The 25,559-nt window shown below is 35.8% G+C and overlaps 1 pseudogene; it reads right to left on the bottom strand.

Moving 5' to 3' along the window:
- Positions 1–453: 453 nt before the first annotated feature.
- LOC131545125 (complement C3-like) lies at positions 454–22,421 on the bottom strand (annotated as a pseudogene).
- Positions 22,422–25,559: the final 3,138 nt, after the last annotated feature.

The raw sequence follows: 25,559 nt of genomic DNA, 5'->3' as shown, positions 1-25,559 counted from the left end.
ACTTCTCTGATCAACAGAGGGTACACTTGTTAACACAGCTTAACTATTGTTAACTTTCCAAATTACCAACACGTCACACATAACTTCCCTAATTTGGATAAACCAAAATTATTAGCCTGAAATGCTAACCTTCTCTGTGAAAAGAGGATAAACCAAAATAACTAGCACGTAAATGCCAATCTTCCCTGCCTACACAGAACAGAGGATAAAACAATATTAGCACTTGATGCTAAACTTCCCTGCCTGGACAGAGGGTAACTTCATCTCTAAAAGTACATTTTTAGAGGAAAACTTAGTTAACCAAACCCTACAGCTGTCTGTTAACTCTTCTCTGTCGGCGCAGAGGATAAACAAATTTGTACTGGTCTTAAAGGTTCTTTTGGATTAGAGACAGCACTCACCACAACCTTGGTTGAGAGAAAATTCAGTCTGGAAATCTTTGTTCAGCTTGAAGTTTTCGCTGGATTCCAAAAGATGCAGTCTGGAAGCAGATCTTTGTTTGAGCTTGAAGTTTTCAATCTGGATTCAGGTGAGGAAGCTGGAACTCTATCCGGGTCACGGCACCATCTGTTGTAAACCTATATCTTCTAAAGTTTAGGCAACTCAGAAGTGAAGACCAGGAGACTTCGGGTTGTATCTTCAGCAGGATTCTTTTATTGAGAACACAAGCTGTCGGTAGCTGTAGTCATCGAAAATCTAACTAAAGCAGTGATACATTGTAGTTTATATACATTTAGGGGGCAGTGCTTAGGAATGGAGACCAAGCACCTGGGTGATGATCTTAAACAAAGCATGCAAATGAAGTATTCAGGTATAGCATCTTGCCTGATTTAATCACTCCTAATCCAATCAGCCTAACTACCCAAAGACTGAGGCCGGGGCCCCTAGAGCCATTACAAACAAAAGGCAAGAGTCTCCGTCGTCTGGCTCATTAGACTTACAATAAGAGAACAGGAACTGGCAGGGACCTCTTGAATCGTTCATCTGATGTCATCATCTTCACCATAAATGCTAAATACAATGTATATAACTTCTTCAGTTTGTACATTATTACATTGGAATCTAAATTAAACATTTAAATAAATTTGTAATCCCACAACAGACCAATGTTTTGCACTTTAAAAACAATGTGCAACTTGTATTGATTTATTCCTTCCCCTCTTTACTTCAGTGTATTATTTTCATTTGTTAATAACTTTGGCTAAATGATACATTTTAAGTGTACAGAAGATGCAGCTCGCCTGGTGAGTAATATTCATATATTGTGACTGCAGCAGGTTGTAGCAGACCCACATTATACAGCTTGTGCATTCTGAAGGAAATTATTTGTGGATCTTTACGCAAAACCTAACAATACAGAAACCAAAGCAAAAGTATGATTTGCATGTGATATCTTACACCTGAAATAATAATAATAATAATAATAATAATAAATCTAATTTAAAATAACAAATCTATAGTTGCATTTACTGAAAATACAGTTTTATGTTTGCATAGCAGACAGAAAACAAAATGTATTTTTTTTTACAGCCATAGGCTATATATTACATATTTACAGTACTTTATCTTGTGCTTATGATATTATGTGAAATAAGACTGCAATATGTTGGCCACTGTAACAGAGCCAACGAAACGTGAGACGTGCGGATCCATCTGCAGGGTTTTATTCAAAGACATGGTTATAAACACAGGCAGGGTCAAACTACGGCAAGCAGGTATGGCATGGGCAAGACACAGAGTAATCCTAGGACAAGCGTGGGTCGACGATTGGCGAACAATATCCAACAGGGTAAGGCAGAGAGATAATCCAGGTACAAGAGCAATAGTCCAGGCGAGGCATAAACAGAGTCCGAATGGTGAGACAGGGGTAAATACAGGGAACACAGACTAGAAAACAAGAAACAGGTTCCATATCGCAGCTAACACTAGGAGAGGGATAAATGAAGGATAAATAAAAAGAGAGCCATACACAGATAAATACTCGGCAAACTGTGAAGGGAAGTCCATGGTTATGTAGGGTGTGTGATTGTGTGATCGTTCTGAGGTGTGAGCGTGTGATTAGTGCAATCAGCTGTGTGTGTCGTCAGTGCAATGGATGATGGGAATTGTAGTCTGGTGAAGTGCAACAGTAGTGTAGCGCAAGAGTCCATGTGGTGAGCGAGTGACCTCTGGTGGTGAGTGAACAGAAGTTCATAGACCGGATTCGTGACAGCCACAATATAGGGCTGTGCAGTAACTGGATATTAATGAAGCACTTTATCAGCGAATCAGAATCAAGAATTCAACAATATTTCATGGAAATTTAAAGCAAAATCATATACTTTTCAGGCTAGCCATTGGGATAGAATGATAGTTTGCTTACATACCTTATCTAAGTAAAGGATGAGGGATCCTCGCTCTGACAGCACTTTATTATTTTCATATTTCTGAATGTATCTCTCCTTCCCTGAAGACAACTGAGGACAAGAAAAAAAGAAAAAACAACAACAAAAAAACAATACAAGACACGATCAAAATGCTTTATGTCCTGTCTGCAGATGTGTGTTAGATTCCTCTTCTAAATACAGATGTGAAGCATCAGTTTCATCACAATACCATTTTAAGATAATTTTCTTCAACATCAAATCCAGTCGGTAAGCCAATATCCAGAATAGTCATGGTGGCATCAATTTTATCACTTTTGTAGCTGAGAAAATGGAGATCTAGAGCAGATGTTATTAACTGGTCTCTTAGGTTTTGTAGTTTTGCTTCATCTTCTCAGTCTGCATTTAAGGCTGTTTTCACACTAGAGCTTTTGGTGTGAGCCCGAGTCTGTTTGACCTCAGAATTATTATACTGTAGTAACAAGCTGCTCGTCACTGAATAAACTGACTTTGTAAAGTGAGTTGCATCAGCGTCAAAGCACAGTAAATACTGCAGTCTTTGCTATAGTCATTATCTAGTTACCAGCTGTCACTATTACTCATGTTCATGACGCAAACATACCATCGGGAAAAGTGAGACGGGATCGAACTCAGGCTCCGATCAAGTAAACAAACCAAGTGTGAAAACAGTCTAAATAAGCACATACTGATAAGTTACAAATAAAATGGTTTCTTGACATGACAAATTATTAGAACATGTGTTCACATACTAGAAATTCATAGTGAGCTTGTACGTTTCAATGACTCCTTGTTTTGCTAAAGAAAAATAAATAAATAAATTAATTTAATTTAATAATTTAATAACCCAGAAATCAAGGGTCAAGAGCCCAACTAAAGCAGACACTGATCTCTAACATGGTTACTTCAAATGAAACAATAAATCAACATCTAAACCTTAGTTAATTCTCAATAAGATCTTCTGTAGATGTCTGACAGAAATAAAGTCAGTCTGGTTATTAATAAGTGGAGCTGGTGATGCTGTTTGTGGGGTTGTTTAATCAGATCTTGAGATTTAATGCATTTTATTTCAGTTGATTTAATCTAAGCATGTGTCTAAAGTCCGTTGTTGTTCTTGTTTCTCTTTCTGTCAGTGATTCTGTTTGTTAACAGCAGGTGTTCATCACTAATGCTCAATCAGCACTTAATTAATCACTTAATTACTTAACTGCATTGTATATTTTATTTTAGTGAACTCAACTGAAATAAGTTCAGAGCACTCATAATTGTTAGATTTAAAAACTTAAATGGTTTAAGGTAATCAGTTTCCTCAAACGGTTTGAGTTACCCTAACTTGGGTTTTTAAGGCAATAGGTTTACTCAAACAGTTTGAGTTACCGTGACTTGTCGGGTATATATCTTAATCAGTGAACTCAACTGAAATAAGTTCAGAGCACTCATTACTATTAGTTTTAAAAACTTAAATTGTTTAATGTAATCAGTTTCCTCAAATGGTTTGAGTTAACCTAACGTGTCAGGTTTTTAAGGCAATCGGTTTACTCAAACGGTTTGAGTTACTCTAACTTGTCGGGTTTTACAGTGTACGGCAACACAGCAAAAGTAGTTTACTACATCCAAGCCATTTAAAAAAAATATAAAAAAATTCTATTGAACCAACATCATACCAAGTCAATGCTCTCTCAGTGATCAATAAAACTGTCATTCAAGCAGATAGACATAATCAGAGTCAACTACAGGGCCGGACTGACCTCAAATTGTGACATAGGCAAAATAAATTTTTGCTGTTGGCCGGAAACCTCCTATTGGTAGTTCATATTGTGGCTTTATTGTATACAGATACATTTATAACACTTCACAATAAGGTTCAGTAGTTAACATTAGTTAACTAGTGTAGTTAACATGAACTATAATGAACAATATTTCTGCAGCATTTATCTTAATGTTCATTTCAACATTTACTAACGCATTATTAAAATCAAAAGTTGTTTGTTAAAATTTGTTAATGCACTGTGAACTAATGAACTACCAATGAACACTTGGATAAAGTTGGTTTTATATTCGCACATTCACAACATTCACACATTTCCGCGTTCAATAACTTTCTAATTATATGTGCAATAAAGTTATTTTTTGCAAATTCTAATCAGCGAAATCATTGTCAACCTACTACATTTTTTTCACAATCGATCAAAATGGCTAAGTATTGTTTTAATATCATACTTACTTGCGAATGTCCGCTGAATGTCCAATGTAGTGTGGTTAACAAAGTAATTGAATGCAATAGTCCGAATGTGCGAATATAAAACCAACTTTACCCAAGTCCAATGAACGACTGTATTTTCATTAACAAAGATTAATAAATACTGTAACAAATGTATTTTAATGAAATCATATTGTATAGTGTTACCATATTTTTAGGCCTACAGATATGTTCATTTGCATTGTTGCATGTGTCATTAGATATTAATATAAACATTTCACCAAAATCAAGTTTAAATACGAAGCTTTTGACCAGCGAAGGTTTTTTTTTTTTTATTACTCGTGTCCCGTTTTCCCCAGATTTCTGTCATTATGTGGGCGTTCAGATTTTTCTGTTATTTGACCAAAGTATCAGCGCTTCACACGAGCTATTTGGCTGTGACTCGACAACAAATCCCAGTCAAAACGTGAGATCACGCGATGATCACAGTGACATCACACCATTCTCATACGGTGATCCTCACAGTGTGAGTAATATGTGAGCTCATTGTGAACTCAAAAAGATGAGCGGGGTTCTTATTTCTGTCAGACATCTACAAAAGCGCTTATTGAGAATTAACAGATTTAGATGATGATGTTTTATTGTTTTGTTTGACGTTACCATCGTGGCGAGTAGTGTTTGCTTTAGTTGGGCTCTTGACCCTTGACTTCATAACATTATATTTTTGGGGGCAGCTGTAACTGTGTTTGTAAAGCACATTTATTATGGCACGGAAAACCAAAAAGAGACTGCAACCAGATGATATTGGTTTGTTACTGATGATAACAGTGCTACCATCACCTAGATCCAGTATGCAGTCTTTGTGAGGAGTTATTGGTCTAAAATGTTTAATAATAGCTCTGTAATTATACAGAATAGGACCCAACAGTCTCATAATCCTCCATGAAGGATTTTAAAAACATGATAAGACATTTTGAACTACTGTGTCATTTAAGCACAAAGAGAAACATCAAGAATCAGTGTATGAATCTCAACAATAGTGACAATCAAAAGCTTCATGCTGCAATGCATGCTGGGTACCTAGTCTCTGTGCAGTGAGTGCACTTTGACCTCACATTAGTATGAGCACACAGTGAGGGCGCTGTGAGGTTACACTTTTAGCTCACTGTTACCTCACATTGTGACCTCATCACGAGTATCCTGTGAGCTCATGGTGACATCACTGTGAGATCAAATTGTTGACTGGGATGCTAGATAAACTCTTCTCCGCTCCTCAAAAACAAAAAACAAACAAACAAAAACAAAAGCATTAGCCTTTATAAATAGTGTTTTTTGAGTAAAGAAACCGCTGTACTTATTCAATCAACAGTTCTTTCCCAGCAAACAATGGCTGTCCACCAGCGTTTTTTGGGTGGCACAAATTCAGCGGCTTAATACGGTCGGACCACCGTCGGCACACCATCGGCGAGCCGACCAATCTAAAAACGCTGTCGGTCAGCCGGCATTTTTTGGGTGGCACGCCACCAGCGGTTTGCCGCGGCTGGGCCTCCGTCGGTTCACCAGTGGCAAGCCGAGGGTCTGTCCTGTGTTTCTACTGAGATCTTAAATTACATCTTTGTTTTATAAATTATATATATATATATATTACATTTATGTTTTACATTACATTTTTACAGTTGAAAGGAATCTGAAGCACTGAATAAAAATAGTGAGAGTTATAATTATTAAAAAAAGTTTAGTATAAAAACTGCAAGCACATTTTTAAATGAAATAAATAGTTTGAATGACAGGTCACTGAACTGATAGAGAATATCAGAAAAAAAGATAGACAGAATGGTGATGGAAGAGTGCATTACACATATCAGATGTACAAGGAAGCTCAGAGGAGAATAGAGAAAGAAGAGAAGAAGCAGAGAGAGGAAGGGGAGAGATGGAAGTTGAAAGAGGTAGAGAAGATAAGGCAGGATGAAAGAATGAGGATCTTTAACAAGGTTAAAGATGTGGCCTTACTAGTAGCATGTTTTGTCTGAGCAGCTGTTGGAGGTAGAGTGGCGGCTGGTAGAGGGACACCACGTGCAGCTTTAATCTCAGGAGCAGTAGTTCTTCTCGCTTTGGTCTCAACTGAAGCTTTAATCCTACACTCTCAGAAATAAAGGTACAAAAGCTGTAACTGGGGCGGTACCTTCTCAAAAGGTACACTTTTGTACCTATTAGGTTCAAATATGTACACTTTAAGTACTAATATGTACCTTTCAAGGTACCAAAATGGACCCTTTAGGTACAAACATGTACCTTTTGAAAAGCCCCAGTGACAGCTTTTGTGCCTTTATTTCTGAGAGTGTAGGAGCTGTGTAGCACTGGTCTATGCAAAAGGCGGAGTGTCTCTACACTGTAAAAAATGGAACGGGCTATTTACTTAACCCCTTAACTGTCACCCACAGTTTTGAACAGAGACATTATAGTGCACTATCCAAACTTAATTTTTTATAATTCATGAATGAAAATATTTTGTAACATGATTTTAACCTCTTAACTGTCACCGTCCACCCTGTGGGACGCCTACCTTTACTTCACTATTTTACAATTAAATCCTAATCTAATCATGACAAACTATATATCGTTGGAAAGGTCTAAGACTCCTAAATAGGTATTTTACCACTTTTTCTGTTAAAAAATTATGTAGGAAAAGTAATAGATTAATTTATGACCAGAGGTGTCAAATCCAGGGTCAGAAAGTAAAAGTCCTGCCATGTGTTTATTCCACCCATGAACTCAGCAGCTGATTTCACCAGAGGAGGAACCAAGTCATTCCTTTCAAATCACAAGCAAGTTTCGAGTCAAATCCCAAGACCTCAACGAGTTGAGGTAATTAAGAGATAATTGAGAGACTAATTAAATGTTGATTGTGCATTAGTGATGAACACCTGCTGTTATTGAGAATTACAGAGGATCAGATGTTGATGTTTTATTGGTTAAAATGATGCCACCATCATGGAGATCAGTGTTTGCTTTAGTTGGGCTCTTGACCCTTTTAGTAACTGAGAATGGATTGCTTTTAAGCAATTGCAATATTGTTTCACAACAAACATTTGCACATTGCTGAATTAAAAGCTTGAGGGAGCAGATGAGCTTACACTTTTGGCTTTTATGTCAGTTGAATGAACATCATGAAGGTGTCTCTCTTTGGTTTATTTACTGACGTTCAGCTACAGAACTGCAGGAATTTACTATTAAACAAATGCCATCGTAATATTAAATATTGGAAAAAATTAAGAATTATATTGCTCAGGCTTTTAGACATGATCACTTATCATACGATCCTCAACAGTGGTGACAATAATTATTCATACTGTGGTGTTACCCAGCATGCATTGCAGCATGAAGCATTTTGTTGATTGTCACCATTGTTGAGATTCATACGCTGGTTCTTGATGTCTGTGTGTGTCTGAGTAGGACTGGAGTTTAAATATTTAAATGCATTAGATTTAAAATTCTTTCTCTATAACTACTACAGCAGTAAATTCATTGCGTACTGTGGTTTCACAGAGTTGTTTATTCAAAAGCAGAACATAAATCATAAAAATGAAAAATGTTGTATGTGTATATATATATATATATATATATATACACACAGTATATTGGACGCAAACAGGTAAGCACCTGATGATTACCTCATCATATGAAAACAACTAACAGTTGCTCACTGCACAGCACTGATCTCTCCGCTTTACAACAGCACATGCATTGCTACAGAGAGATCTAACACAGGAGTCAAGGGTCAAGAGCCCAACTAAAGCAAACACTGATCTACATGATGGTGGTATCATTTTAACCAATAAAACATCAACATCTGATCCTCTGTAATTCTCAATAACAGCAGGTGTTCATCACTAATGCACAATCAACATTTAATTAGTCTCTCAATTATCTCTTAATTACCTCAACTCGTTGAGGTCTTGGGATTGACTCGAAACTTGCTTGTGATTTGAAAGGAATGACTTGGTTCCTCCTCTGGTGAAATCAGCTGCTGAGTTCATGGGTGGAATAAACACATGGCAGGACTTTTACTTTCTGACCCTGGATTTGACACCTCTGGTCATAAATTAATCTATTACTTTTCCTACATAATTTTTTAACAGAAAAAGTGGTAAAATACCTATTTAGGAGTCTTAGACCTTTCCAACGATATATAGTTTGTCATGATTAGATTAGGATTTAATTGTAAAATAGTGAAGTAAAGGTAGGCGTCCCACAGGGTGGACGGTGACAGTTAAGAGGTTAAAACAATTATGGTAACAATATTACACTTAATATTTTTGAGTAGTTTTTAAGGCTTGGTTTTTAATGGAATCTACCTGAATAAATCATGTAAAATCTCCTAAATTAATTAATCTATGACACAATGAATTTAATATAATTTGTGAAATGTGCTCATTTATTTTAAGTTGATTCTTACAAGTCTGTGATTTTGAGTTATTTTGTACATTTAAAAGACTGTACACAGCCAAACAGCTCAAGGAAAATACTGCTCTAGCACTAACAAAGCTACTGTTCATTGAACAAGGATTAATGCCTTAGAGGAGTAGTATCCATAACCATAAACTCTTCTCTTCTACACAATGGTAACAAACGATTGCACTGCACAATGGAGACTTCAATGTAACAGAAACTCTTTCAAATGTCAAACATAACTGAACATTAAACATTAATAGATGATTCCCTTCGCTCAAAAACACATAAAATAGCATTTCATTTCAAAATTTACTCTCCATATCCAGCCATATGTAAAGCATGCTGGGAACTAACAATCACCTCTAAAATAAAATTGCAAAATTGAGGTAATTCTCTTAAAATAAATAGGTAGCCTTCTTTCCTTAATTTTTTTTTTTTTTTTTTTTAAATCAGTTCCTCAATTCAAGCCTCAAAACTGCTTAAGTTTCCTTTAAAAAATGAGGAAAACACATCTCTTGGTTTTAATACAAAGTCCTCAATATTTTCTATACAACACTGAATCACAGTTTCTTTAATGAAATATACTCACTATTTTTAATTATCACCTTAATTTTTAATGGAATCTACCTGAATAAATCATGTAAAATCTCCTAAATTAATTAATCTATGACACAATGAATTTAATATAATTTGTGAAATGTGCTCATTTATTTTAAGTTGATTCTTACAAGTCTGTGATTTTGAGTTATTTTGTACATTTAAAAGACTGTACACAGCCAAACAGCTCAAGGAAAATACTGCTCTAGCACTAACAAAGCTACTGTTCATTGAACAAGGATTAATGCCTTAGAGGAGTAGTATCCATAACCATAAACTCTTCTCTTACACAATGGTAACAAACGATTGCACTGCACAATGGAGACTTCAATGTAACAGAAACTCTTTCAAATGTCAAACATAACTGAACATTAAACATTAATAGATGATTCCTTCGCTCAAAAACACATAAAATAGCATTTCATTTCAAAATTTACTCTCCATATCCAGCCATATGTAAAGCATGCTGGGAACTAACAATCACCTCTAAAATAAAATTGCAAAATTGAGGTAATTCTCTTAAAATAAATAGGTAGCCTTCTTTCCTTAATTTTTTTTTTTTTTTTTTTTAAATCAGTTCCTCAATTCAAGCCTCAAAACTGCTTAAGTTTCCTTTAAAAAATGAGGAAAACACATCTCTTGGTTTTAATACAAAGTCCTCAATATTTTCTATACAACACTGAATCACAGTTTCTTTAATGAAATATACTCACTATTTTTAATTATCACCTTAATTTTTTTAATGAAAATTACAAGACCCATAATTCATTTTTAACAGTGTACTACCTGCACCTTTAATTCCGTTAACTGATAGAGTAATAGCAGCGGATCACAATTCACAGTTTCACTTAAAGATGAAAGACAAAATTAAAATAGCCTATTTTTAAAAATATTGTTTGCTGATGCTAACTGGCTAGCCAACTAGCTTCCTGATGCAAACTTGAGGTAGTTTTTAAACATAAATTCCAAATATTTTTATTCAACCAACTAGTTAGAATACATTTGATGGAAAAACTGTATGTGGGTGAGCTGTATGTATGCAGATTTGACATAAAGGTATTTACAGTATATCTATCTGTCTACACAACGTACACACTTCATTTCCTAAATGCATTTGGGCCTCTTCACACTCACAAATCGTACTTATCTGACCGCCATCAGTTCGTAGCAGTGAATGAAGAGGTACACTGTAAAAAATTGCTGTAAAATTTACAGTAACTTACTGGTTGCCTGTAAGACTGTAAATTTACAAGAGTAGTGTAAATCAATAATTACAATTGTACTGTAAAAATACAGCAAACTCTTGCATGCTGTAAAATTGTTGTGATGGTGTAAACATTTGCTAAACTTATTTCATTTGATTCTACTAAGAAGGAACATTTCTTAATATAAAACTGCAAACACTTAATTTGTAATAGTAAAGTTACTAAAAACATGACTTTAACTCAAATCGTTGCAGTTTATCATCAGCTATAGCACACATGCATGTGGTAAAGCACTTAACAAAGAGATCATCACTGTATCAGCAACTCTACAGTTACTGTCTTTAAATAAAGCAACAGAACATCGGTGTTTGTGGCTCATCATTGACTGAAGCACAGGCTCTACTCTCCACCACATTGGTGACCCACAAAACTAAATTAGATCTCTCTTGTGCAAAATAATACAGTTCAGTTAAATATTTACTCTCCTTATAGATAACACCTGCTGTTAACAAGCAGAATCACTGAATGAAAGAGAAACAAGAACTACAACTGACTTCAGCCACAGCCTTAGATGAACTCAACTGAAATACAAGACATCATTAAATCTCTCAAGATCTGATTAAACAACTCCACAAACAGCATTACCAGCTTCTATTTCTGTCATATGTCTATAAAAATTATTTGAGAATTAACAGAAGTTTAGTTGTTTTATTGAAAACGTTTAGTGTGACCTCACCATTGTGGCGGTCAGGGTTTGCTTTAGTTGGGCTCTTGACCATCAAATTTTAATTTTCGCTTTTTTCTGGTTACTGTAGTTGTGTTTGTAAAGCACATTTGTTATAGCAAGAAAACCCAAACAAATGTGTGATTACGTGCTTTTGATTGACTATTGATAGTGATATAATCATTATCTAGTGGCCTGATTCACTGATCTCAATCAGAGGCTGATCTTTAAAGACATGGTGTGGATATATTTTTTTTGTGTGCGTTGTTTGCAATCGCTATACGACCCTGAATGGGGTCACGTAATCACACATTTTCCTGGCTTTTCATGCTGTAACAAATGCTCTACAAACACAGTTACAACAGCCAGAAAAAAACTAAGATTAAAATTTGATGGTCAAGAGCCCAACTAAAGCAAACCCTGACTGCCACAATGGTGAGGTCAAACTAAAGTTTTCAATAAAATAACTAAACTTATGTTAATTCTCAAATAATTTTTATAGACATATGACAGAAATAAAGTCAAATTGTAATGTGTGAAGCTGGTAATGCTGTTTGTGGAGTTGTTTAATCAGATCTTGAGAGATTTAATGATGTCTTGTATTTCAGTTAAGTTCATCTAAGGCTGTGACTGAAGTCAGTTGTAGTTCTTGTTTCTCTTTAATTCAGTGATTCTGCTTGTTAACAGCAGGTGTCATCTATACAGAGAGTAAATATTTAACTGAACTGTGTTATTTTGCACAAGAGAGATCTAATTTAGTTTTGTGGATCACCATTGTGGTGGAGAGTAGAGCCTGTGCTTCAGTCAATGATGAGCCACAAACACTGATGTTCTGCTGTTTTATTTAAAGACAGTAACTGTAGAGTTGCTGATACAGTGATGATCTCTTTGTTAAGTGCTTTACCACATGCATGTGTGCTATAGCTGATGATAAACTGCAACGATTTGAGTTAAAGTTATGTTTTTAGTAACTTTATTATTACAAATTAAGTGTTTGCAGTTTTATATTAAGAAATGTTCATTCTTAGTAGAATCAAATTAAATAAGTTTACCAAATGTTCACACCATCACAACAATTTTACAGCATGCAAGAGTTTGCTGTATTTTTACAGTACAATTGTAATTATTGATTTACAGTACTCTTGTAAATTTACAGTCTTACTGGCAACCAAAATTGCCAGTAAGTTACTGTAAATTTTACAGCAATTTTTGTACAGTGTACATATATATATATAAAGTGGGGCAAAAAAGTATTGTGCAATTGTGCAAGTTCTCCCACTTAAAAAGATGAGAGAGGCCTGTAATTTTCATCATAGGTATACCTCAACTATGAGAGACAAAATGAGGGAAAAAAAAGTCCAGAAAATCACATTGTAGGATTTTTAAAGAATTTATTTGCAAATTATGGTGGAAAATAAGTATTTGGTCAATAACAAAATTTAATCTCAATACTTTGTTATATACTTTGTTGGCAATGACAGAGGTCAAACGTTTATGTAAGTCTTCTGGGTTTTCACACACTGTTGCTGGTATTTTATTCCTCCATGCAGATCTCCTCTAGAGCAGTAATGTTTTCTGTTAACAGGACTCAAAGATTTTCCTTGAGATCTAGACTGACCACTCCAGGACCTTGATTTCACTATTGTGCCCAGGCTGTGTTTGGGATCATTGTGCTGAAAATAGATTTCATCTTCAATGCCCTTGCTGATGGAAGATTTCACCAAAATTCAGATACATGATTCATTCTTTGTTTACACAGATCAGTCGTTGGTTTTGCAGAAAACAGAAAGCATGATGTTTAATGTTTCACAGTAGGTATGGTGTTCTTTTGATGCAACTCAGCATTCTTTTCTTCAAACACGACAAGTTGAGTTTTTACCAAAAGTTCTATTTTGGTTTCATCTGACCATATGATCATCAAATGTTTCTAGCAACTTAGACTACATGTACTGCACAACATCACTGCAATTAGTTCCAGTGTGTTACTGATGGTAGCCTTTGTTACTTTGGTCCCAGCTCTCTGCATTCACATTGGTTCTATTTTTCCACAGTTCTTATGATCGTTTGATCACTGAGATCTTTTAAGCCAGATCAAAATTATCAGTGGTCTTGTACGTCTTTCATTTTCAATAATTGCTAAAGTTGATTTCTTCAAAATGTAATCAGATTCAGTCTTAGCATGTCTATGTTTCATTTGACATTTCTGGTCTTCCATTAGTTTTTACTTTGATTGTACAGGTGTCTTTATACTGATAACGAGTTCAATGCCACACATAACATGGAAGAAGTTTAACCTCTTAACTGTCACCGTCCACCCTGTGGGACGCCTACCTTTACTTCACTATTTTACAATTAAATCCTAATCTAATCATGACAAACTATATATCGTTGGAAAGGTCTAAGACTCCTAAATAGGTATTTTACCACTTTTCTGTTAAAAATTATGTAGGAAAAGTAATAGATTAATTTATGACCAGAGGTGTCAAATCCAGGGTCAGAAAGTAAAAGTCCTGCCATGTGTTTATTCCACCCATGAACTCAGCAGCTGATTTCACCAGAGGAGGAACCAACTCATTCCTTTCAAGTCACAAGCAAGTTTCGAGTCAAATCCCAAGACCTCAACGAGTTGAGGTAATTAAGAGATAATTGAGAGACTAATTAAATGTTGATTGTGCATTAGTGATGAACACCTGCTGTTATTGAGAATTACAGAGGATCAGATGTTGATGTTTTATTGGTTAAAATGATGCCACCATCATGGAGATCAGTGTTTGCTTTAGTTGGGCTCTTGACCCTTTTAGTAACTGAGAATGGATTGCTTTTAAACAATTGCAATATTGCTTCACAACAAACATTTGCACATTGCTGAATTAAAAGCTTGAGGAAGCAGATGAGCTTACACTTTTGGCTTTTATGTCACTTGAATGAACATCATGAAGGTGTCTCTCTTTGGTTTATTTACTGACGTTCAGCTGTTACAGAACTGCAGGAATTTACTATTAAACAAATGCCATCGTAATATTAAATATTGGAAAAATTAAGAATTATATTGCTCAGGCTTTTAGACATGAACACTTATCATACGATCCTCAACAGTGGTGACATAATTATTCATACTGTGGTGTTACCCAGCATGCATTGCAGCATGAAGCATTTTGTTGATTGTCACCATTGTTGAGATTCATACGCTGGTTCTTGATGTCTGTGTGTGTCTGAATAAGACTGGAGTTTAAATATTTAAATGCATTAGATTTAAAATTTTTCTCTATAACTGCTACAGTAGTAAATTCATTGCGCACTGTGGTTTCACAGAGTTGTTTATTCAAAAGCAGAACATAAATTAAAAATGAAAATGTTGTATGTGTATATATATATATATATATATATATACACACAGTATATTGGATGCAAACAGGTAAGCACCTGATGATTACCTCATCATATGAAAACAACTAACAGTTGCTCACTGCAGCACTGATCTCTCCGCTTTACAACAGCACATGCATTGCTACAGAGAGATCTAACACAGGAGTCAAGGGTCAAGAGCCCAACTAAAGCAAACACTGATCTCCATGATGGTGGTATCATTTTAACCAATAAAACATCAACATCTGATCCTCTGTGATTCACAGTAACAGCAGGTGTTCATCACTAATGCACAATCATCATTTAATTAGTCTCTCAATTATCTCTTAATTACCTCAACTCGTTGAGGTCTTGGGATTTGACTCGAAACTTGCTTGTGACTTGAAAGGAATGAGTTGGTTCCTCCTCTGGTGAAATCAGCTGCTGAGTTCATGGGTGGAATAAACACATGGCAGGACTTTACTTTCTGACCCTGGATTTGACACCTCTGTTTATGACAAGAGTGCACCTGAAAAAAATCTACATCATGACATGAATTCTGACCTTTGTCACAGAAAGTCTTCTTAGTTGCCTTTTTCTCTATCACGAATTAGAAATCATAAGAAATTATTTATCAGTAGAAAACTTAAAATTTCGAAATTCATCCTTTGAAACCCATTTTAAAATCAGACATTGCATTACCATGTAAATGGTACATTAAAATCATGTTACAAAATATTTTCATTCATGAATTATAAAAAATTAAGTTTGGATAGTGCACTATAACGTCTCTGTTCAAAACTGTGGGTGACAGTTAAGGGGTTAAATAAGAAGTTACAGGTCTGTGAGAGTCAGAAATCTTGATTGTTTGTAGGTGACCAAATACTTATTTTACCGAGGAATTTACCAATTAATTCTTTAAAAATCCTACAATGTGATTTTCTGGATTTTTTTTTGCTCATTTTGTCTCTCATAGTTAAGGTATACCTATGATGAAAATTACAGGCCTCTCTCATCTTTTTAAGTGGGAGAACTTGCACAATTGGTGGCTGACTAAATACTTTTTTACCCCACTGTATATATACACATACATATACACACACACACACACACACACACACACACACAGCCGTTCAAAATACTTTTAATGTTTTTTTTTTTTTAATGTCATTTATTTCAGTGATGCAAATCAGAATTTTTATCAGCCTGATTTATTATAAATGCTGTTTTTTTTAGCTTTCTATTCATAAAAGGATCCTGAACAAAATGTCACAGGTTCCAAAAAATATTAAGCAGCAAAACTGTTCCCTGTTGAAAAAAACAGCATATGCTGGTAAGGTATGTTTTGAAGCATGGGATGCTGGTTTGAGCTGATTTAAGCTGGTCCTTAGCTGGTTTAAGCTGGTCATGTGCTGGTCCTAAGCTGGTCCGACCAGCTCAAGACCAGCATAAACCAGCATCCCAGCTTCAGAACATACATAACCAGCATAAACCAAACATTTTTTCAACAACACTGGTAATAAATCAATATATTTGAATGATTTCTTAAGGATCGTATGACTCTGAAAACTGGAGTAACAGCTGATAAGTTTAATTATGTATTATAAATGTATATAACCTCTGACACGGAGAAGAGTGAAAACTCCTCACATGATCGCTACAGAACATCTGAACATAACGAAACAAATGCACATTGACAGATCTTCTTCCGTCTGTTCTGCAAAATGTAAACAAATGTAGCCTTTATTTCTGCAAGCGTAAATATTGTGAAAATATCAATATTAATTTTGTCTAGGCAAGGCATTCCTCCTGGATATAACGCGGGTTTGGCGGGTGTTTATTTCATACTCTGTCACAGCTTATTTAATGAATAAATTATACATTGTATTTAATGTGTAAGGTACATGTACAGCAAACTGGTGGTATCGTGTACTGTAATCGGATCTATACCCGTGGAACCGACAGCACACGCCGTGTTCATCTAATAAAGATCTTCATAGCTAGCAAACCATAGCCTTTGCAGATTTGCTTTCAACTGACTGTAGATCCAAAGCCACGTCTTCAACGCTCTTGATGTTACAACTCTGAGTGAGAACCGCTTCAGATGACTCAGCGCGTGCGGCAGGGAACTGAACGAATCATTCAAACTGATTTGTGAACCGATTCACTGGTCTGCCAAATGGTTTGATCAAGCCTTCGAACAGAATTGACTCAAAAGAACGAATCATTCGCGAACGGGCATCGCTCATTGCCCAGAAAAAAAGTAGACGGCGCGTTTGGAATAAATTGAAGGATTTTTAACTTGTATTGCATTAAGATAAAGTAACGAGAGGAGCATCGCCCACAGTAACGAAGTAAAAGTACCGTTTTTTTCACTAAAAATGTACTTGAGTAAGAGTAAAAGTACCCATTTTTAAATATAATCTAAAAGTATTAGTTACCCAAAAAATGTACTCAAGTAAATGTAACAAAGTAAATGTAACTCGTTACTACCCACCTCTGTATTCACATTCATTACTCAGGTAGAAGTATAGATACTAGGCTTTAAAAAGACTTCTGTAGAAGTTGAAGTATCAACTCAAGCTTTTTACTGAAGTAAAAGTGTAAAAGTACTGGTTTCAAAACTACTTAAAGTATAAAAGTAAAGGAAAAAAATGTCATTAAGGACAAAAGCTTAGGCCGCGCCACAGGGGCCTATTGTGCACTACCCCACCTCCTCAAAAAAACATTTTTCTAAAGGCCATAATGACTATAATGTTATATTAAAATGTTGATGTTGAAAAATTTGGGATGCACTAGGCTACCTGTTTCAGCCGCATATATGCCCATTAAAAATGAACGCATTTTAGTACAATGTAAATACATTAAAGAACCATATATGTGTACTACTGAGCATTAACGTGTTTCATGGAGCGGAAGATATGATGACTAGTTGCCTATAAATATTGTAATGTTGCAAAAAGTCAAACTTCAGAAGCATGTCATCAATAACCTTTACTGAAATGTAAATGTACACCCAAGCTTAGCTGCAGGAATCTGTGAGGGCAACGGACAAGAAAATTGCTGTACCCAGGGCAGGCTTAGTAACAATTACCCTTGTATGGTTGTCTATATACAATAAACATTAGTGCTGTCAAAATATGTACAACAACAGGGTAATCTACATCAGTTACATTTCGCTCGAGTTCTCTTCTTGAGACTCTGCCACGGACATCTTCGTACTTGGCTACATGCGTCTGCTATGTCCAGTGTTGGGGGTAACAAGTTACAAAGTTAGTATAGCCTACTTATCACAACATTGTCAATCCCAAACGCTAATTTATTCAAACGTCTCTCTACCGAACGACTTACTGTAGCTTAATTTGCGGAGGACGAAGAGAAAGCACCCGTTTGATAAATGAGCCAGTAGTGGAAAAATAATAACTTTTAAGAAATAATCTTTTTTGAGTAACGACCCCAACACTGGCTATGTCCTTGCTGAAGTGTGACGTGATTTGTGTCATGTGCAGGTGCGATGGTTCGTGTACAAACCAATAGGGTGTTGGAATGGTATATGTTTATACTTCTCATCCAACCACAATCAAATTCACTCTATCCGGATGGTGGATTTTTTTTTTTTTGAACGATGACAAGCCGGAATGAAAACAAGCCGAAATAAAATAGGAGTAACGAGGCTATTTTTAAAATGTAAGGAGTAGAAAGTACAGATAATTGCGTGAAAATGTAAATGAAAAATAATTACTCCAGTAAAGTATAGATACCCAACATTTCTACTTAAGTAGGTAACAAATTATTTGTACTTCGTTACTTGACACCTCTGATCCAGACAAGTTTTGGTTGTGCATGGTACATTATTTTGTAGTTTGCAAACAATTTGATTTTAAATAACACATTAAAGACTGATCTTGAATACAGTGAAAATATTTCATCTTACTTGGCTTCAATGTTGACTGTCAGATTCTCGTCACGCACATAGAAGAATGACTTACTGGGCTTTAACTTCACTTCAAACAACCTGATCTCACAGAATTCCGTGTTATGTTCACGGACTTAATTAACCTCCGAATCTGTGGTGGAATCACGGAATTTTCGGCGATTCCGTGATGCCACCACAGATTCGGAGGTTAATTAAGTCCGTGAACATTACACGGAATTCTGTGAGATCAGGTTGTTTCTCACAGAAGGCATCAGCCGTGGTCCATGCACGGATTCACTGGTTCAACACCAGCGCTGCATCGGACCACGTAAAAAGAGTGACTCCGATGCAGTTATACTTTCACTGGAGTACCTGACCCCACCCCTACCCTACACTGTAAAAAATGATTCACTATATTTACTCAATAAAATTGAGTAATCCACTATATTTACTCAATAAAATTGAGGTAACAATTTGCACTTAATTTTTTTGAGTAGATTCTATCCTATATATTGAGTAAAGAGTACCTAAATTTTACAGCTATGACAAACTAAAAGAAATTAAGTAATGTCTACCTAATATTTTTCATTAAATTACATAACTAATTACTTATAAAAATTGAGTAACATTAACTATATTGTTAGTAGGCAACAGTTCATCGCTGTAAAACCCAACAAGTTAGGGTAACAAACCGTTTGAGTAAACCGATTGCCTTAAAACATTTAAGTTTTTAAAACTAACAATTATGAGTGCTCTGAACTTATTTCAGTCAGACATCTACAGAAGATCTTATTGAGAATTAACTAAGGTTTAGATGTTGATTTATTGTTTCAATTGAAGCAACCATGTTAGAGATCAGTGTCTGCTTTAGTTGGGCTCTTGACCCTTGACTTATGTATTAGATGTTTTTTTTTTGTTCTTTTTGTTTGTTGTAACCATGTGTTCCTCGAGCATATTTGTTACAGCTCCAAACCCAGAGGAAATGATCGGTAGTTGGTTGTCATATATTTATAATGACAATCATCTGTAAGTGAACTGATCTCATTGAGAGTAAACGCAGACTCGTTGTGTGTCTAATCTCTGGTTAAATGAATGTTGCATTGATTACAGTAAAAGTGTTTGTTACAGTCAGTTAACAAAGGAGTTTCTAAACAGTTTGTCCACAAAAAGTTTCAATCTATGGCAGTAATTGGACTCACACAGACATCAAGAATCAGCTTATGAACCTCAACAATGGTGACCATTAAAAGAAAATAAAAAAGCTCATTGTGAACTCAAAATGTTGAACAGGAGGGGGCGGGGTGTTAGACATCTACAAAAGCGCTTATTGAGAATGAACAGAGATTTAGATGATGATGTTTTATTGTTTTGTTTCACGTTACCATCGTGGTGAGTAGTGTTTGCTTTAGTTGGGCTCTTGACCCTTGACTTTATAACATTATATTTTTTGGGGCTGCTGTAACTGTGTTTGAAAAGCACATTTATTATGGCAAGAAAAACCAAAAAGAGACTGCAACCAGGTGATATTGGTTTGTTACTGACGATAACGGCGCAACCATCACCTAGATTCATTATGTAGTCTTTGTGAGGAGTCATTAATCTAAAGTTTTTATAATAGCTTTGTGATTATACAGCGTAGGACCCAGCAGTGACATAATCGCTTATGAAAGATTTTAAAAGCATGATAAGACAAATATTTTGAACTACTGTGTCATCAAGACATCAAGAATCAGTGTATGAATCTCAACAACGGTGATGATCAAAAGCTTTGTGCTGCAATGGATGCTGGGTACCTAGTCTCTGTGCAGTGAGTGCACTTTGACCTCACATTAGTATGAGCACAGTGAGGGCGCTGTGAGGTTACACTTTTAGCTCACTGCTACCTCACTTTGTGACCTCATCACGAGTATCCTGTGAGCTCATGGTGACATCACTGTGAGATCAAATTGTTGACTGGGAGTGGATCTGTGCGTGGAGCACGGCTGATGCCTGTCACTGACTTACATTGGTATCACTTCTGTGAGCCCATCACAGATTTTTTTCTGTGAGCCCATCACGGAATTTTCGGCGATTCCGTGATGTCACCACAGATTCGGAGGTTAATTAAGTCCGTGAACATTACACGGAATTCTGTGAGATCATGTTGCTTCAAATACTGGAAGCACTAAAACCAAACCACACACACACAAAAAATAAACAAACACATTCTTTGACTTATCATATTCTTATACAACAAGATTTTATAGACACAGGTCTTACAATATTCTTTGACCTCAAAGTCTGCAGTAAACGTCTTCTGAGGAGTGTTTGAGAACCGTGTGACCACCTTCCAGATCCCAGGGCTGGGCAACATTTATAAACAAGCATTATACAAAAGACTAAATCAACCTTATAAGACAGATCACATTCACGAGTATCTGCTGTTTTGTTTTCAAGAGTTATTATCCTGAGGTAGACATCATGGAACATTGGAAATTAAATCCAGTCAGTTCACTCAGGATGAGTCTTCACAGTGTTTATTCACACACAAACATACCTGGCAATCTCAGGAATGGTGTATCTTCCAGACTTCATTCCTTTTACTAGAAACATATTATCTGATGAAACTGTGATGCCTTGAGGATTCTTAAGTAACACAGAAATCAGCTTTAACACTGCGACTGCTGAGATCGTCAGTACAATGATACTCATTACAAATTTTTCATTGAGAATTAACAGTGTTTACCTTGATTTCCACTGTGATTCCAGACTGACTGAATGGTTTCATGTTGGGTGTCAAAGAGAAAACCTGTAATAAACTGCAAAAGAAGTCAAAATAAAAACTGAAATACTGAATACTGATCATTTTATTTTGTGCAGATACAAAAGCAGCAGGCAGTTTAATAATAAACTGAATTATGCCATGCTGATGTTTTAAAGTTTTAAGTTCATAAATGCACTCTATATTTGTCATGTTTTTAGCACTTAATCATACCTGTGCTAGCAGGTGTGTAGATGGGCTTGTCTGTTTGTACAAATATATATCCAGACTGGAATGAGACCATGACCACTTTCTACAGAGTGGTGGATGGAAACTGAGCTTGTAGATACACATACTGCTTCTCCAGAGGATCATCAGGGAATAACATCTGATAATCAGGGATCTACAGGACAGATAATCAGTCAGTCTGAATTATATCTGATAATAGAATAATGAGAATGAGACATCAATGCACTGTAATTACTGCACTCTCACCTTTATATCTGTAAGGATCTGGAAATTGTTGTCTGCAGTCAGTGTCACTGATTTAGACAGTATCTCTACATTTTTCAATGTGAATGTCTTTACAATGATCTTCCCTTCAATAGCTGCTCCAGAGTAATCCTGAGCCTCCACAAACACGTTCTCTGAGGAACCCACCCTCAGCAAATTAGGAGCTGACAGAACATACCTGAGGAGATCAAATCAGAGCGTTTGAGAACAGATCTGTTAGTGACTCCATGAACAAACAGAGTGTTTGATACTCACAGCGGGTCACATAGTGTGAGGAGCGCTGAGGAGAGAAGAACAACAGTCAGAAACAGCAGCTTCACGTCCATCCTCTCTGTCTGTGTGTCTCTTCCTGTGAGCATCTGTAAGCCTGCAGCAGCTCAGATTTATACCCGCCTCCACGACCCCCAGAGTCCAACCTGCTCTCTCTCTTTCTGTCTGTTCGCATTTGTTTTACAAATAAACTGACACTTCAGTTCTACAGATCTACAATCTAACAGTATAGCAAGTATTTATGTTTGAAGTAATTGTTTGCTATTTTTATACATTTTATAAATAAAATATAAATCAAATCTTTTGAATTAATGTAACAAAGAATCAAAGGCTCAAAGTTCAGATTCGTTCAGTGTCTAATTTAGAGATAAAGCTGCTGTCAGTAAAATTGAGTACAGTTTTGTGAATCAAAGAGGAGATTCATAAAATCATAAATCTTTGAAGAGTTCATGGCAGTCCAATTCAGATTTCCTATAAACGACCTGCAAAAACCGGTTGTGTAAATTCAACCTTTGGTAAATTGGCAGCTGCACTGTTGATCTTTTAAGGGTCAAAAGAATGAACAAACAGTATATATAGCCATGAAAATATGTCCCAGATGTTTCAGGACAACACATGTGCTTTTAAAGAGGTTCATATGAGATCTCCATTGAAATGACGATGTAAGGAAAAGTTCAGAAACATCTGAATAACCCAGCCAATATCTGTATCTGTGTATCTATTTGGTGACTGTGTACATATTATATTATATTATATTACATTACATTACATTACATTACATTATATTACATTACATTACATTACATTACATTACATTACATTACATTATATTATATTATATTATATTATATTATATTACGGGGCCACTGAATGCTTGAATCTGATTGGCTGATGAACAATCTAAGGTGTGCAGTTATTTTCAGAGAAATGCACAGCGAACGTAGTTCCAGGCAGCTCTTGACCGCATTACATGACCATATCACTTCGACAAATTATTTGAGTTATTTCAAAGGTCTACAACAGAAAAATAACCAAAACCCACAACGACACTGGCCAAACAAATAAATATAGTAAGCAATAGGATAAAAACAACAGATCATTTCCATGTTTTGCCACAAATTTACATTTTATTACTGAAAGCACATACTCTATATCTCCCGCTCTCTCCCTTACAGACACACACACACATAGTTTGGAAACATACGGATACACGCACTAAAGTCGTTAGCGCTACTCTGACGGTTTTATCAGTAAAATATTTTAGCAACTTAAAAGCTACATGGCATTTCTCACAAGCGAGGTAACAACGGCGCTGTTCTTTGAAGAAAATGAACTTAAAGTTTCACTATTAGTAGGAATGCTGCTGTTGAACATTTCTGAGAGACACGCACCCTGCGTCCCAGTGTTCATACTTTCCATCTTAAATGTATGTGAGATTAGAATAAGTGTGTCCCAAAGCATAGTATGTTGAAAAGAGTATGCCAAAAGTCCCCGGATGGTAGTGATGGTGAGATGAAGCTTCATGAAGCTTTGAAGATTTCAGCCAAGTTGTTCACAAAAAGGGTTAATTTCTGGAGGCTTCATTTGCTCACAATACCACCTGGTGGCCAAAGAGTGTAAAACAAGCAGATATATTACAGACAGAGGTGTAAAGTCCAGGGGTCAGAAAGTAAAAGTCCTGCCATGTGTTTATTCCACCCATGAACTCAGCAGCTGATTTCACCAGAAGAGGAACCAAGTCAGTCCTTTCAAGTCACAAGCAAGTCTCAAGTCTTATACATGATGATTGTGCATTAGTGATGAACACCTACTGTTATTGAGAATTACAGAGGATCAAATGTTGATGCACAATCATCATTTAATTAGTCACTTAATTATCTCATTAACTTTAACTCTTTGAGGACTTGGGATTTGACTTGAGACTTGCTTGTGACTTGAAAGGAACGACTTGGTCCCACATCTCCAGGAGGTAGAACTAATTAGACAAATCAGCTGCTGAATTCATGACTGGAATAAATATATGGCAGGACTTTTACTTTCTAACCCCTGGATTTTAAACCTGTAGCACATTGGGAAGCAGCAAGTGACTCAGAGAGGTAATTCACATGCTCTTGCTCTCTCTAATAACTTATTTATTAGCTGCATTTCAACGGCTCAATCCTCCGTTACTAGGTCTAAAATTAAGTTTTGGAATTAGCAAGGTAGGCGTTGGATGAGATTCGGAAGAAAGTAATCCTACTCACTCCGCTTCGCGTTGTGGCCACATCACCACCTCGGGTGTGCATTATTTTTCTAATAATTCAACGGCCCGTCGTTGATTATTCCTTACTTATTATATTATATTATATATTAGGCAATGTCATGTTTTAATTCATAAAATGGAAGTATTTTATCTTTTCTATTTTTAATATTGATAAACAGAGACAGAACACCTTTTTTTCCCTATGGTGGACTAGGAGTGCCATCTAAATTAAAAGAACAATAATTAATTTATTAATTTTTATTAATTCTTTATTAAAACTTTTATTAATTATTTATTAAAACAAACCACTTTACAAACTGTTGTGCTTTTATACCGGTTAAAAGATCCAAAAATCCATAATTCACATCTTCATCATCCATAAGTATCTCATAAATAGCGAATGCATATTTACCTCTTATCTGGATGGATGCTGTTAATGATTCAGGATGCTTCCCCGCCGGTGACCGTCCTGGCTCAGTCAAATTCGTACCTCTTGGAGCTCGTTTAGAATATATTCAGGTTCAGATAACGAGTTATTATTATTAATTAATCACTCAGAGACTTGTTTAAAAAGGTTAACGAATCACCAAAGCATTGGTTTCGTTTTATTAAAAACAAATAACTCATAAGCAAATAACAACAAAATAATAGCGAATAGTCTTCACCACGAAGTGTCGGCCCTGACATATAGTCTAACAAGCATTTATATAGTTCTTGCACCGCTTGTAACTGCCTCCTCCATCCCAGGCAGGAAACATGACCTTTATGTCAGAGTCTGTACAAAAGTAATGTCAAAAGTTCAGAAGGAAATATTACAACATCTCTAGATAGCAAGCGTGTCTCGTTCTATTTTAAACTATAGGAAAAATTATGACACCTTTTTCAAACATAAGCAACATATAAAACTACACTGTAAAAATTGCTGTAAAATTTACAGTAACTTACTGGCAATTTTGGTTGCCAGTAAGACTGTA

This window comes from Onychostoma macrolepis, chromosome 01 (genome assembly GCF_012432095.1).
Source record: "Onychostoma macrolepis isolate SWU-2019 chromosome 01, ASM1243209v1, whole genome shotgun sequence".
NCBI lineage: Eukaryota > Metazoa > Chordata > Actinopteri > Cypriniformes > Cyprinidae > Onychostoma > Onychostoma macrolepis.
Note: the sequence above shows the minus strand (reverse complement) of the source record. Positions and strands in the feature narration are given on the sequence as shown.